Here is a 15,181-nt window from a genome sequence, read left to right on the forward strand (position 1 = left end):
CAAAGCAGCTTAACATACCTTGCTATCCGGACATTATCTCTTTAAGTTTACAGAGAATATATTTTATTTTCTATGTCGCTACCAAATGACCTTCCATTTTTGTTTTTCACCAGTTTACCCATCTTAGTTTAGCAAAAACCAAGTAACTATCCCAGCTGAGAACTGTTTATGTTAGTGCCAATAGTCATATGAATTTCACATAATACAGAATAATTAAAGCAATGCTTTCAAGTTTCCACATGAGGAAGAAAGCCATTGGACACTGGTCAGTCATATGTTTTCATACTTTCTTTATTTTTAGAAACTCCCATAAATCAAATTATTAATAAATAGAGGGAAGAGAGACACGCACAGATTATTTTTTTAAAAAAAGTTTTTATCAGTGGGATTCACATACTACATTTTCCCTTCAGGGAGAGATGACACTGGGGTTTGGTGCAGCCTTCTGTGGAAAGTTTTGTTCCTCAAGTCCACATTGTAAGGGATAGCTCTGCCCTGCTCACACACTGTCCAGATCTTTGAGGATGCCCATTCCAGGTCTGTGTGAGGATGGGTTGTTCTTTACAATGCAATTACTAGAATTTTGTCTCACCTGTTTTAAAATTCTCCAATTAGTAGGAACTTGTGCTAATTCCTCTTGGTGGTTACTTGCAAAATCCACAGCAGAATTTTCTTGCTCTTGCAGCTCGTAGATGTCTTAGGACCTTCTTTTGCATCTTTGCATAGAGGGAAGAGTTCTCAGAAGCTAATGCAGCCCAACGAAATAAAAAGGCCTCCAAGAGTAACTGCAGTTACTTCAGTTCAGTGACTACTGGCTGTGTAATAGTTGAACATATGCTCAAGTGTTTTGCTGTGCTATGGGCTAGCTCTGGATGGATTTATTGCTGGTAATTTGAGGAAGGCAATATAAGTGGGAGGTAAGGTAATACCAGCTCGAATTCCTCATTTGTGAATTTCTCCTTCCAGGTCATGATTAAAAAGTGTGAAGTATTATGCAAATATTCAGAAGCTATTTGAATTTATAGGGTGAGAGAATAAATAGCTACTCATTCCCTTCCTCCCTCTTGAACCTCAGGTCCAGACAATGAAAATATCAACACAGAGCAATGTATTTCTGGGAAATCTCATATGGTAATACAAAGAGAGTGAAGGAAAGATCTAAATGGCACAGAATGAAATACTCTATAAAAAAGCACGTGGTCTGACACTGACCTCTTTCTCGGGTATCGCTAGCACTGTATTTTAAATGATGCTAGCTAGTATTTTTATTTCCTATCCTTTAGTAGTTCTGATCTTCATATTATTTATTGCCAAAACAAGTTAATTTAACCCTTTTCTTTTTGAAAAAATAAAAGATTTTATTTGGCACTGAAGCAGATGCTTTACTGAGAGGCTAATGTAGCTGTAATGCATGTATTGCTATGAGTATACAGCAGTCATTTTTTAAATTGTGTCCAAAAAGGCAGCCATATCTTTTCTCACCAGATTTATTGTGCTGCTTATTGCTTAATTGTCTGTTATTTTCCAGATGTTCAGTAATTTATTTTTCTTAATATTTGTTCCATTACTACTAGATACAGTAGTCAGATTTATGAGGGGGTAATTTCTGGGACCATTGAATTTCATGTTAATTGCTACTCATTTTTGTTATTATTATTATCAAAGCATCTAAAAGCCCCACCATGATCAGGGTCCATTGTGCAAAGCACAATGTGTACATTTAGGAGGAGACAAGATTAAACAGCCCAGTATAATAATACAACCTCCCCTTTTACTGAAAATCGGTGTTTTGCTTTCCTCTAGCACTGTAGTTCTCCCAGTCCCTCACAATAAGGAAGAATCATTGTCATGGCAAATTCATTGAGTAATATCTTTGATACACTAGCATGAACACCATACAGCCAAGAAAATGTATTCATATCTCGCATAATCCCTCTCACATTCTTTCACAATAGCTTTTACTGTCTGGTGAGCATATAAATGAATTTTCTTAATGTTTCTAGTTAGATGTGAATGTTAGAAAGGGGTCAGCACCTTTTTGGAGGGTTTATGAACACAGACTTATCCCCTCAGCTCTACCTCACTCAAGTTGTCCGTTTTTCTGTTTGCTCCTGACTTCACTAGCTTCAACAGTGTAGTGAGGGGATCTTGTTTTTGACAGCTTGTTCAAGGCTATCTGAAAGCTTGAAATGGAGGGCACTGAAGGAGAACATAGTTGTCCTAGTTGTGAGCCACAGGGTGATGGTAAATCTATGGTAAATCTGCCAAATAAGTGCAGTTAGCTCTGGCTGAGCTTTGTTCTGCCAGGCCCAAAGCCTGGTTGTTTAGGGTTATTCAGACACCGCTACAGCTACTTGTGATCTGTAGGACAGATAGATACACCCTTTGTCTCTACTATCTCTCTTTAATTTTGCCTTTGTTTTTGTCTGATATGATGCCATAGGCTGCTTGTGTCACCTGCCTGAAGAACATCTCCAGGCGACTACAACTGAGACCTAAGCTGGACTCTGAGCAACTATCTCTGACACATACAGGTAGAGTTGTTTCACTGTGTCCTTCAGTGCCTTAATTTAGAGCTACAAGCTTGGGATCCCATGATGGAGCCCTTTAGAGTAAAGATGCTGCTGTCTTTTTCTCTTAAACTCATGTTTTGAAGCTATAACCCATTTTGAGGTGCAGAGGAAGGAGCTCCGGACTGTGACTCCTCAGTCAGCTGCACAATGGGAGATGCCAGTTTGCCCAGACTTGGCATGAACATCAAGAGGACAACTTAGCTTTGCTGCCAGCCCACAGAGCTTCACACTTGCTCCTTTTGATTGGTGGTCTTTTAGCTCTATCAGTGGCGTCCAACCTTTTCAGCCTGGCAGGCCACAATAGCCTTAAACTACTCAATAAGCTGTAGCTTGCGATAACCAGAACAATTCTTAATACTCATGGACAGTTCTTGGGTAGCTCATGCACTATTCAGCCCGTGCATACAGGCAAGTCCATGTGTCCTGAGCAGCGTCTAGGAAAGTAGGAAGCTATGAGCATGTGGCTGCCTGAAATAGCTGCCTTCAGTCTGCTTCTGCTGGAGCAGACTGCAAGAAGTATTCTCATGGCAGAGGCCTGTGTTGGCTTCCCTCTTTCTCCTGAGAGCTTCTTGGAGTCAGCACCTGGGTACGTTGTGAGCCAGATGAATTTCTCTGGCAGTGGTGGTAGCTCAAGAGATTTCTTAGAGGCTGTGTGCCCCATGTGTCCCTAGGAGGATGTGATGGGAGAGGCTAGCAAATATCTCAGAAAGGAGACATGTAAATCTCCCAGGAGCTGGCTTCAAATGTTCAGAATTGTTCTGGTAGGCTGTAGATCTTCATATTCCTGTACCAATACCCCTCATTGCCATAGATTTCAAACCTGCAATGCCAACAATGTGGGCAAAAAAATGCTCCTCCTGGATAAATCTGGGGTGTGTTGTTTGGCTATGTAATTGTCAGTGGGACCATCACCAAAAGCTAATGGCTGTCTTGATATTTAATTTCTAAGGCAATTTCCTTGGAGGCAATGTAGCAAGCTCCTTCAATAAGGTGTCTCCATCTATGCTCATGGAGTTTGGCCCAACATTAAGCTCATTCTGGCATGGCAGCTGAAGAGTCTTTGAAATATCTCTTGACTTGAAATCATGTCTAGTGACTATATTAGCCATGTTAAACAAGATGGCAAATTTCTGCATCTTCTCAAGTTTCTTTTTGAGAAAGGAGCCCAGTACTAAGAGTTTCTTGTAGTCCAAGGAATGTGTTTTCCACATCTGTAAATTTCACGCAAGAAGCAGTGCAGTCATGTAGTAGCATAAGTTTTGTTCCCCACAACTTCCCAGCAGTGGTTTTGCATCCACAATTAAGATGTCTCTTCCTACCACATAACTTGTTATATTATTTGCTAATGACCCAAATGTTTCATTTTTCTGACATGGAACCCAAGGATACTATCATTATTTCTTACAGAAAGTATGAAACCACGTGTCAGGCCTCAGAAATATGTGGGATTTACCTCTAAGTTAGGCTTGTATTCACTTCTTTGTGTTGTTGTCAGGACCGTAAATCAGACTGGCTGAATCCTGGGGCTAGGAAAGGCTGCTGTTCCTTATTGGACCCAGGTGAGTGGTAGCTTGCATTTTTGGAGTCTGGGTGAGGTGCTCACTTTGGTGAAAAAGCTGTGAACACACTCACAGTGCCTATGAGCCACAGAGTTGAATCACAGCTAGCAGGGGTCAAAAACAACAGCAGGAAATATTAAAACTATAAGTAAGTGAAAGGGTATTACTCTACTCCAGGACCTGAAAACATTCATCACAGAAGTATACACATGTAACTTCTGAAAGGGGACTTGCTTTCTGCTGTTTTGCCTCTAGCATTGTCTGTGAGCATTTAGGTATCATTCCTGCCATACTGTTGAAAGTGGGGTCTCCTCCCAGGGTTACCTCTTGCATTTTCAAAGAGCTGGTGTTGACTAACAGCTTTCCCTAGGAAATGAGCTTTACAGCCTGGGATCCTTTCAGCTGACCCTCTCTGGGCAGTGGGTATTTTTGCTTGCTAGGAGATCTGGAAATGCGTTCAAGTGTATGTGTCTTGTTTTGCAGCACACTGCTCAGTGCCAAACACTGCATGCTTTACTTGTCTCAAGTTGTTACATGTTGCTCTCTAAGGGTTTGGACTAACGTTAGTTTTTAATTCCACCTCCTTTTCATTCTTTCTTTCTCTTTTTTTTTAAAAACTATTGTTAACCTGGAAGCACAATAAAATGGTTAGAAGTATTCTAGACCTTTTTTAATTTAGTTACCAGGTCTCTGCACATACAGTTCTTATACAAAAGATTTTCAAATAATTGGTCAAGAGATGACTTATACATTTAGCCACCTTGGTTAGACACTGGCAGCAGCAGCTAATTGGAACATTGAAAAGATATGACAAATATTATAGAGAGGTCATCTTCCTACTAAAATCAACTCAGATTATAGTAAAATCAAATAATGAAATTGTAGCTTACTTTCTTGACATGAATCCTACTCTGGCTTGGTATTCATCTACTATTTGCCTTGATTTATACTTTCAAAGGTTTATAATCTTCCTTCTTCTTCCTCAAATTTCCTGTTATGTTTCCAGGACTCTAAAAGCTGCTGAAAACTGCAAAATTTTTTTTCTGTTCTGTTGTTGTTTTTCTGTTTTGTTTTGTTTTGTTTTGTTTTGTTTTTTGTTTGTTTGTTGTTTTTTTTTGTTGTGGTTTTTTTTTTTTAATGTTTTTAAACCCGTTTGACTGATCCAGAGTTCAGAGTCAGTCTCTTTTCTCCAGGTTGCTATACCCTTTTGACAAAAGCTTTTACAGGTAACAACCCAAGATACAGAAACACAGACAAATTCATTACTTAGCATATGGAACAATCCCTCAAGCACTGCCCATGTGCACTTTCTTACCCTGTGATAAGCCGGCGTGCTTTCCCTGCCTTTGAGTGGAGATGGGGACAGCTAACCTGTGCTGGCTGTAGGAAAAGCTCAGCGTGTGTGCAAGCCCTAATCAGAGAGCAGCTGACTGGCTGGAAATGCACACCCTAGTTTACATCATGGTAGATGTTCCTGTTCATGTCCCCGTGGGTATTTTTGAGACCACACTTTTCCCTTGTTCCTGTTCCTTGACCCCATGCGGTTCTCATATGGCTGGGATTCATTTCTTGGCCAGCTGCGGAGATCTGTTGCTGGACTGAGCCTTCCTTCCTCCCACTCCCTCTCCTCTTCACCAGCACCTCGTCTATGTTGGCATCCTCAGTCTCTTCTGTTTCTCCTGTGTCCCAGACAGCTGACTTCCCTTGGTTTCCTTCCCACTCAGACCACTGGCTGCCTTCCTTGCCTCCCCTGCAGTGCAGCGCTGTTGTGTTTGCTCTCCCCTGCTCCTTGCCCATGAGGGGTGGTGGTCTCTGAGGGAGCACGGTGGATGTCCTAGCACAGCCTGGACCCTGTGCAGTGCCACTCCATCTTAGTGCCTTACAGCCATGCTGTGGACTCAGGAAAATCCATACATCATTCCGTCTTCCTCCTTTGTTCAACAGCTATTTTCTGACAGAAAAGCAACATCTTTCTCTGTACTGTAAACCCACTGAGCTAGCAATAACAGTTTTATAGTATTGCTGTCCTTGCTGTTAACAGAGAAGTGTTAAGTGTCTGTGTTTGTTACTTGGCTACAGGCCACTCTTTCAACTTCTAGTGCAATTTTTCTTTTGACGTTCAGATCTGCTCATTGTAAAAACAGACCAGGTACACTGCAAGCTTTGGGGTAGCCTTAAATCTTATTGTGACATTTAGGGTATTCCAGACTTTGCTAATGGACTTATTGTTTCTTTCCATTGCAGCTGATTCTTTCTAGTCTGACTCTGCCAGTAAGCCCTGTGCAATTCTCCAGCCCCAACAGGGATTTTTCTAGTGTTCTCTGCAAAGGACTGAGAGAGAAGTAGGAACAGGGGGTGACAAAAGGGACATGCACGGTGAAACAGGATGAAAAGGACAGGCAGGATAACCAGGAGTAGGTGGGTGGCAGGGAAGTTGCCTCTGACCATAGTTGTCTCATGTAGGAGACAGCTGTAATTTTTTTTGATTGTTCATGCATGTTGCCTGCTGATATTTCAGACATGTCAGTGGATATCTTCTCATGGTGGCAATGAGATATATGGGCCTACATGTGACAGAGGTTGTGGGGAGACAACTGACCTTTGAAATCAAGACAGTCAGCTATCAGAGGAAAAACAATACTACTGTACTGTCTGTTAATTTGGACACGGAACCATATTGGCCAACCCAGCCTTAGAGCTGTATGAGACTATCACGTGGTTCTAAGGACTTCTGCTGCTGTCTTTGAGAACATGACTAGTATTACAGGATTGGAGAGACCATTGGGAATGGCTAGAATAACCCTGTTGTGTGTAAGAAAAACCTAGGCAGTTTATGAACCTTTCAGCAATGAGAAGGCCTGTTCACAACCTTACAAGAAGGACAGATGTTTTCAAAAGCCTGGAGGTAACTCTGGGCTAGGGTGTCATGGAAATCATGACATGTCCAGATGGCCATGATGGCCATGATACCTATGTCCCATTTCTCAAGCTGTTGCCCCACAGCCACACAGAAGTTGCTAGGAGGGAATCCTCTCCCTGGGCTTCATCAGCCCTTTGTAGCCTGTCCAGCCCAACAGCAAATCTGGGACTCAAGGGGAGGAAAGGTTTAAATAGAAGAGGGTCAGGTTGTTTCAGCAAGAGGTTAACTCCCTCTCTCATGTCTCAGGGAAGTTTGAAGCTCCAAGGACTTCATTTTCACCTCAAAAGTGTTATTGGGTGACTACCCTGCTGTAGAGATTTCATAAGATTGTAGGCAGGATTGGGAGTCTCTGGTGAGCCACCTTGCAAAATCAACAGAAGAAATGATGCATTAATGTACTGCTTACAGCACTGTCCACTTCCCCGCGTCCTACCCATTGTACAGGGAGCTTGTGGCAAGCAAGGACCAAGTGGGCTCCAGGAGGTGCCTCATATCTAAGTGGACTGAGTCAAACCGCCCATATGGAGGGCTGTTGGGATGCTTCATCTTCTTCCACTAAAAGGGATTAGGTGAAGCAGCATTAACATTTCACTAGCCAGCTAACTGCTGGTCTGGCAGATAAGCGGGAAATAACTGAGTAGTGACACTCCCTTATGCACAAAGTATCTGTCCATCTTTCCCACTCTAACATAGCACAGAGGATGACAAGCACTATACTATCTCACCTAATACTGTTCATTCTTAGATGGCAAAGGAATATTTCTGCTTAGCCTGCTATGCAAAATCTCTCATAAGAGATAAATGTTTGCTCTTATCAGCAGGGTTTACTATGAAAAATTGATATTGCTTGCAATAAGCTAAGCTTTTTATTCTTTTGCTTATATTTCTTGTACTTATTTTAGGCCATTGTCAATAAGACACATATTGAGAATTTCAGTGGTGTTAAATATGCTCAGTTGCCACTAACTATGCATGAATGTGGGTATCTCATGCTTTTAAAGTTCAGCCCTTAGAGGAGCATGTGTGTAAACAAACGCATGCAGTGATAAACTGTGAAAAAAAGAAGTATTTGCAAAGTGGTTTGACTCTTATTCTCAAGATCTGATCTGTCTGCAGTGGAATTGTTGGCTTCTCTAAAATTATTGGTACCTGGAAATCTCATGCAAGAGATCAGCTGAGTGACTTTCCTGATCTCTCCTATTCCAAGATTAGATGCACTGGACTGTTGCAATGCAGGTGGAGGTGATAAATGTGTGCGTCACTCTGACTAATTCAGCCAGAAGGACGAAGGGACTTAGGATGGAAGCATTTTTAAACATGAGTCATCCAGACACAGTGATGATTTTCTGTTCATGCTGTGCAGGATCTACTTTCTGCTAGAAAACACAAATATGGAAACCATAGATCTATCTCTATAAGAAGTCATATTTTGCCAGTTCTAGTAGCTGTAATTTTCCAATACTAGGTGTTCCAATACTACTGGAATTATTCCAGTGTTTATTGAATAGTTGAAAAACGGTAAATTTCCAATACATTGAAATAGTTCTTATATTATTGAAATTCAATGAGTTGGACACCCAACAACAAAACTAAAAAACCCTTGGTTCCGCTTGAGTAGTCCAAGCTAATCTAATGGAAGTCATGCAGTGAATATGTTGTAAGAAAAGAATACCCCCTAATACTCCCCATGTCTGTCAGAATGGGAGAGGAGAAAGCACTTAACTGACGCAGACCTTCAACTGATGAATCTTGCATTGGGTCAGCTCTTAAAGAACCGAAGTTGTAGAGTCAGTTATCATGAAATCAAGTCAGTTTGCTTCCCATTGCAGTGATTAGAACTGGACTGGAAGATTCCTCCCACGGTTACTTTCAGGGTTGATTGGCCCATGGACAAGACCTGTGTGATCCAAAGCCCAATGGTTGAGTTACTGGCTTGGCACATAGGAAATTTGGTTTCAAGTTCCTGCCTTGCCCAAAGCAGACTTGACATTTTTCATTCCAAACCTTTACTGTGTTTCAATCTGGATGACTTGAATTTAGGACTCCACATGTCAAATGCAGTACCACAACCATCAGGGTATGGAGCATTTGTCTTTAAATGGAAACATTTTCATTAAAACCCTAGCGCTGCTGACAAAGCAACCTACTTAGATGAAATGGTGTTCACTGATGTAGGTAATTTCTTGGGTGAAATTACTTTCTTGAGAATAGAACCATCCTGGACCTGGTGCTAGCTGAAATACAAATGCACTTTGGTCATGCCCTTTGTCCTGCTGGAAGCTGGAAAGAGTCAGTGAAGACCCAGGTGGGAAGACCTCTTGACCCCTGAAATCATCCATGGCCTAGGACAATTTTTAAGAAGAGTAGCACCAAGCAGCTGCAAGTCGTGTGATCATCTGTCCCTTGGACCAGTGCATTAACATAGTCCTTCCTCTGCACAAAGGAACAGGCCACCTCACCTTTTATAGCTGTGCGGACTGGCCAACTTGCTATAGGTGACCTACTGAAGTGGCAGATAGATCAATCTGAAGCCAAGCTATTTTGCAGTGAAATTCATTAGTATGAGTTGTCTGTCCTAAGAATAAATCATCTCTGGACAGATTATGAAGTCCTCTCTCAGTCTGTTTTTGTTCCCCTTTTAGTCAGGCAAAACCACTGCTGAAGTGAAGGTAATTTTCTTCTCTCAGAGGAAAACAGCAATGATGTCAGGATTTGGCCTGGTAAAATAATGGTAATTCTCTGCATTTTACAAACTCTGTCTATTTGATGATCTCAATCTATTTAAAATGTGTTAATCGGGCTTCAGTACCTGTATGTGAGCTGGATGGCAAGCAGATGTGTTTGCAAGCTAAGGCAGAAGGAAACTAAAGGCTGTATCTGTGGTCATGTCATAAGCTGACAACTTTTCAGTCATTTTTGCCAGTGGTTGGTCTACTGATTTCAATTGACTCTCCTCAATGTTGATGAGGTAAGGAAGAAAACATGAGGATGTGTGTGTATATATATATATTCTTTTTATTTATTTATATATAAAATAGTGGCTCAGCACATCCATGTACAGACGGGTTTTAAAGAAAAACGTAATGATTCAAAGGGCCAATTTTAACTTTGCTAAAAGCAGCTAAATGATGCCCCTGCCTTACATTAAACTGTGCTGCGATCAAAGAGGGCAGATGCCAAGTACTTGTGGTTTTACAGCTTTCAGATAAATATTGCTCAATCTCATAAAAAAGAGCACGAGAACAGTGAGTGGATTTTTCCTTTTTTGTTTGTTTGTTTGTTTGTTTATTTATTTCCAATATGCTTTACAGGTAAAGGGGGTATTGCTGCCAGTCCTTCTCAGAGTGTCTGCAGAGCATTCATCTGTGAATGCTGCTTGACCTCAAATCCAGTTAATTTAGGTTGGCACGCTTGATCGCAAAACGTTTTATGGGCTGGCAGATAGAGCACCCTGGCAGATCTGCTGTGGAGCTGCCAAGTTCCATACCCAGCTGAAACTTTTTTTAATTCAACACTGACATTTTTAAATAACAGTGCAATTGCAAAACAAATTGGCAGGTAGTTATGAACTGAATACTGCCTGGGGCTCTGTCTTTTCATTTTGCTGACCAGTGTGCCTGGTCTTCAATTTAGAAAAGCACCCAGTAGTTAAAAAGCACTGGTGAAACCTTGTAATGCAGACCTAACCGCATTGTTCATGGAGAGGGAGATGCTTGCCCTGACTTGTTGATCCTTATAAACTGGTTAGCTTCACGGTGGAGGGCAACATTTAAAAGTGCTCCAAAGTGTCTATCTGTTACAGCAACCACCTAAGCATGAACCTTCTTTGCAAAGTTTAAGTGTTTTGCCCCAGGTCCTATGTGAAGCTTCAAGGAATTTTTGAATATTAAACTGCAAGGGCCCTGTTGGGTCAATGACTCCCAGTGCTCTGCTATCTTGAGCAACCACCTCATATGATCTCTTTTCCTGGACAGTAGATTGCATCAGATACATGTGGGCCATCTCCTATAAATCAACATAGCTCTGCTGAAGCTGATCTGTGAAGCTCCAGCTTTTGCTGCATGGCTTTGCAAAAATCCTTGCTGCTTCACCTATACATGTACATTGCTGTCTCCCTAAGCATAGTAACCAGAGGTTGAACAGGATGTTTAAGCCAAGTAGAGGCATTCAGGTTATCTATCTCACAAAGTCCTGCATTACCACTGCATGAAGCCCGTAGCTGGTCAGTCTTCTTTCAGTCAGTCTATGAATTAATCAGTTTATCTGTCCATAAACCAAGGTGATATGTAGTGATACAACCCAAAAGCCAAAAATAAAGTGTTGTGTTTGGAATGTTGCCTCACATGGGCTTTGATGACCCAATGGAGGATGCAGCTTTCACAGGCTGGGGTCTTCAGCTGGTTGTCTTGTAGGATGGATAGAACCCATGAAGCACCAATAATATCATCTTTGAAGACATTTCAGTTGCCCTGAACCAGGACAATCCACGTGTGGATCTACTAGGAGAAGGAGCACCTCAGAATGATGTAATTCTCCAGCCATTATCCCTGAGTGACATTCACACACCTTATGGTCATGTGTCATATGGTGTGGGTGTGAACTGTGCCCTGTTTAGTGGGCATCCTTTGTTAACACAATTTACTCTGCAATGCGGCCACAGAACAGAAGGTGCCTTGCAAACTCCATGAACATCTCCAGTCACAGGACTTTGTGAGTTACACCACTGAGATGTGATGTTGAGCTGTGGGGACAAGAGGAGTGTATCTATATGTTATGGGTTTCCACTTACCTGTGAGCTCTCCAGATCTTAGCAGTCACTGTGGCCATGATAAATCCTGTTGTGGATGCTTTGAGGACAGCATCTTTGTTGATTTAGGTAGTGCAGTCACTTCCTTAAGGGAGAACTGCCCAGGACATTTACCAACACCCATACTTCCTAGTTAACACTGCAATAAAAGCTGTTGTAGTCTTTAGGCCACTGGCATTATAAGTGATCTATTTCTAAACATTGTCTGGAAACTTGAGTCTGCCACCCCGCTCAATGAAGATGCGAGCATAAGGGTATTTTCATCAAAAAGAGTTTCAAATAAAGCACTAGGTACTCTAACCCAGGACAGAAGAGTCAAGGATAACACAAAGGACTATCCTTGTCTCTCCTGCCTCTTTTGTATCAGCTAAGGGCAGCAAAAAACATTTGGAATATGGTGTGAGAGGCCTCTCTTCCCAATTCACAGCATATCTACAAACAGTGAAGAATCCAGTCAGAATATAGGAATCTTCAAAGAGTTTGAATGTCCCTACTACTTGCTGCTGGAATTTATATTTATTCCTAAAACCATATGGGATAAGATACCTTCTCTATTCCAAAAAACCTCATTGTGTATTAATCTTGAGCGAATATGTTCAAGACTACTGATTTTTCAGAAGGGCTTTGCTCACTCTAAAAGTCAACTGCATTTAAAATGTAAGTTTTAGGCAGAATCATTAGTTCCTCCGGAAAAATGGCCTCTGTATACATGAGAAAAGGAACTCAATTTCAAAGGAGACAAATGTACAGTCTCCTGACATAAAAATCGATGTGAGTAGGAGATATACCAGACAAAAAGATGCTAGTTGTTGTGTTTCAGCAGGACAGAAGTGTTTGTGAGAATATTTATGCCACAATTTTATGGCTGTGTAGGATGTTGAGGTTTTGGTCACCTGGTGTGTACTCATCATTTTGCCAGCACTGAAAGGAATGTCTGAATCTCCTTCTTCATTAATTCAGTTATGTTGGTCCTTGTAATCATGAAAGTTCATGCAGTGTGTTATGACTCTAAGAAAAGTTAAGGAACCCATTGCTTTTTAGGTCGAAATCTTTTGTTTCATGGCTTTCTCAGAAATGTGAATCATCTAGCATTGGGTGAGTCTTTTGGTTAGTTGTCTCTACACATTGACCAGTTCAGCTGATTTATGGCCACATGAACTCTTTTTGAAATTTCTGGCTAAGCACCATAAAAGTTCTAAAACAATCTTCGAGGTTTTGAGTCCCTCTCCTTCTCCTCTAGGGAAGGGAAGCTTGTATAAATGTGGTTATTCTAGGAAAGCCTATGGTTTTAATTTCTCTCCCAAGGGGGTAGAGATGCCTTCCAAACCTAGTATTGAGAAAAAGGGCCAAAGGAATACCTCAGGAAAGAAGATACAGCTTGTGAGGCTGGTCTGCATTTTCTCTCCCCAAAGCTTTTTGAAGGACAAGATATGAAGCTGTGAATATCTGGAACTGTCACCTGGACACTTTCTTTCCTTTACAGGGATCTTTCTTGCAAGTGAAATATTTGAAGCTAGCGAAATCATTCCAGTGCACCCACACTGAGGGGGTGGAAGAGGTATGTGAAAATTAAATGTATTATTTGGAAGCTTCTCTGGATGCTTCTTGCTTTCCTAGGGGGAGGTAGGACCTAGAACTGTTTGGTCCTATTTTTTTTTTTTCCCCTTAATTGGCCTTAATAAGATTTATCAACCATTTCTGTCCAATCAGTGTGCTGACACATATTCAAAACCAGTTCTGTTCTGAGGGTAGGCTGGTACTTGCTGGCAGGTAGGCTATAGAAACATTCCACAGCTCTCAGTTTCAGGCTCTTTTCACACTACTCTGGTGTTCCCAACAAAGCCCTCTTGCACATCTCACGTGTCAGGCATATCAGCATGCACCAGAATTCTTGTTTTGACAAGTATTTCCCTCAAAAGCCTGATACCATGTGCACTCATTGCTTTCCCCATCTGACACAGTGTGAAGCTCTTCAGGAAGCCCAGGTTTGCAGCCAGGTGGTTCTCTTGCCCTGGCTTATCAGGCAATGAAACCATTGCTTCCCTCTGCTTTGAAAATAGGAGCCAAAACGTCCTTGTGGCTGCTCCCCTACAGGCTCAAACTACCTCATACTGTAGCGAACTCTTTATTTGTTGATGCTCTGAGTGTGACACCAAGTGACACGCTGAAAAAGAGTGAGACTACTTGTGCTTTTGAGAGCATTTCTCAAAAGGTTAATAATTTTGCTGATCTGGGGCTTTAGCCATAACGTGGAGACGTGGACTATCCTGTAAACAAGGGATCAGATTGCTCTAATGGAACATCATTTATGAACTGGAGAGCTTGGCTGCAGATGAAGAAAGTGAGAAACATAAGAAAAGTAACAAATACCCAGGTCTTAGCAAATTGCTGTTGCTGAGGTTGACGTGCTTAGCTATAAACTGGGTCAGTAGTTCCCTCCTGGCCCAATCATGCAGAAGCTGCTAAAGCACTAGGTAGATAGAGGTATTAGCCTCATGCAGTCTTAATGCTGAAAGAAAATTGTACAGCCTGTGTACTGCAGGGTAAACGATCCCGATCTTCTCTTCCATTCTTAAAATCCAAGGCACTGATCTCAAATCATGACTCATCTATTGCCAGGAAGGTGAAAGTCCAGCTATTAATGAGTTGCTTCATTGTATACAGCCTTCAAAGCCAGGCGTCTGCAATCAGTTCAGCTGAATGTTTTGGATGTCTTCCCATCAATTGATCTTAATCATGAGTCTGCACCTGGTCCAGCTTTCTGTTTGGGACAATATGTTGAAAATTCATTGTTGCACTTTTTTTGCTTTTAATTGACTTCTTCTTCCCCTCTGAGTTAAATGAATGCTTTATAGGATGAGAACTGAACAACGTCAATAGAATGAATTGTGCGGGAGAGCCACAGGCACGGCTCATATTCAGGAGAAAGTAGGAGTATCCAGCTGTATCCTGCTTGCTTACTTTGATGTCTTTGGCTGAGAGAATGACACGTGATTCAGACCACCTACTCTCTAGGCCATGGCTCTCTAGGTGGTCAAAGGGGAGAAGAAATTGTGAACCTGGCACAGCACACCTCTAGCGTGCCTCCCACAGACTTCTTCACTGACGGCACTGGCAGCAGGCATTTGGCAGCCCTGGGCACTATGTGGTTTCATGTGTTTGTTCCTTTCTTGATCTTAAACACTGTAGTATGGACCTGCATCCACCTGAGGCACCATATGATGCAGTTTCAGAACACCCTGCCATGAGCATGCTGCGTTTGTGTTTGCCTTGCTGTTTCTGAATAGAACTGGATGATGATGTGTATGCTTTACCTACAAGC

The 15,181-nt window shown here is 41.8% G+C and overlaps 1 long non-coding RNA gene across 1 annotated transcript; it reads left to right on the forward strand.

Annotated features, from left to right (window-relative positions):
* The first annotated feature begins 768 nt into the window (after positions 1 to 768).
* LOC141940118 (uncharacterized) lies at positions 769 to 13,399 on the forward strand. Its single transcript, XR_012627886.1, has 4 exons — positions 769 to 917; positions 2,444 to 2,534; positions 4,069 to 4,132; positions 13,343 to 13,399. It is a non-coding gene; the product is annotated as an uncharacterized LOC141940118 (long non-coding RNA).
* Positions 13,400 to 15,181: the final 1,782 nt, after the last annotated feature.

The sequence above is a fragment of the Strix uralensis genome, chromosome 2, assembly GCF_047716275.1.
Source record: "Strix uralensis isolate ZFMK-TIS-50842 chromosome 2, bStrUra1, whole genome shotgun sequence".
NCBI classification, from domain to species: Eukaryota; Metazoa; Chordata; class Aves; order Strigiformes; family Strigidae; genus Strix; species Strix uralensis.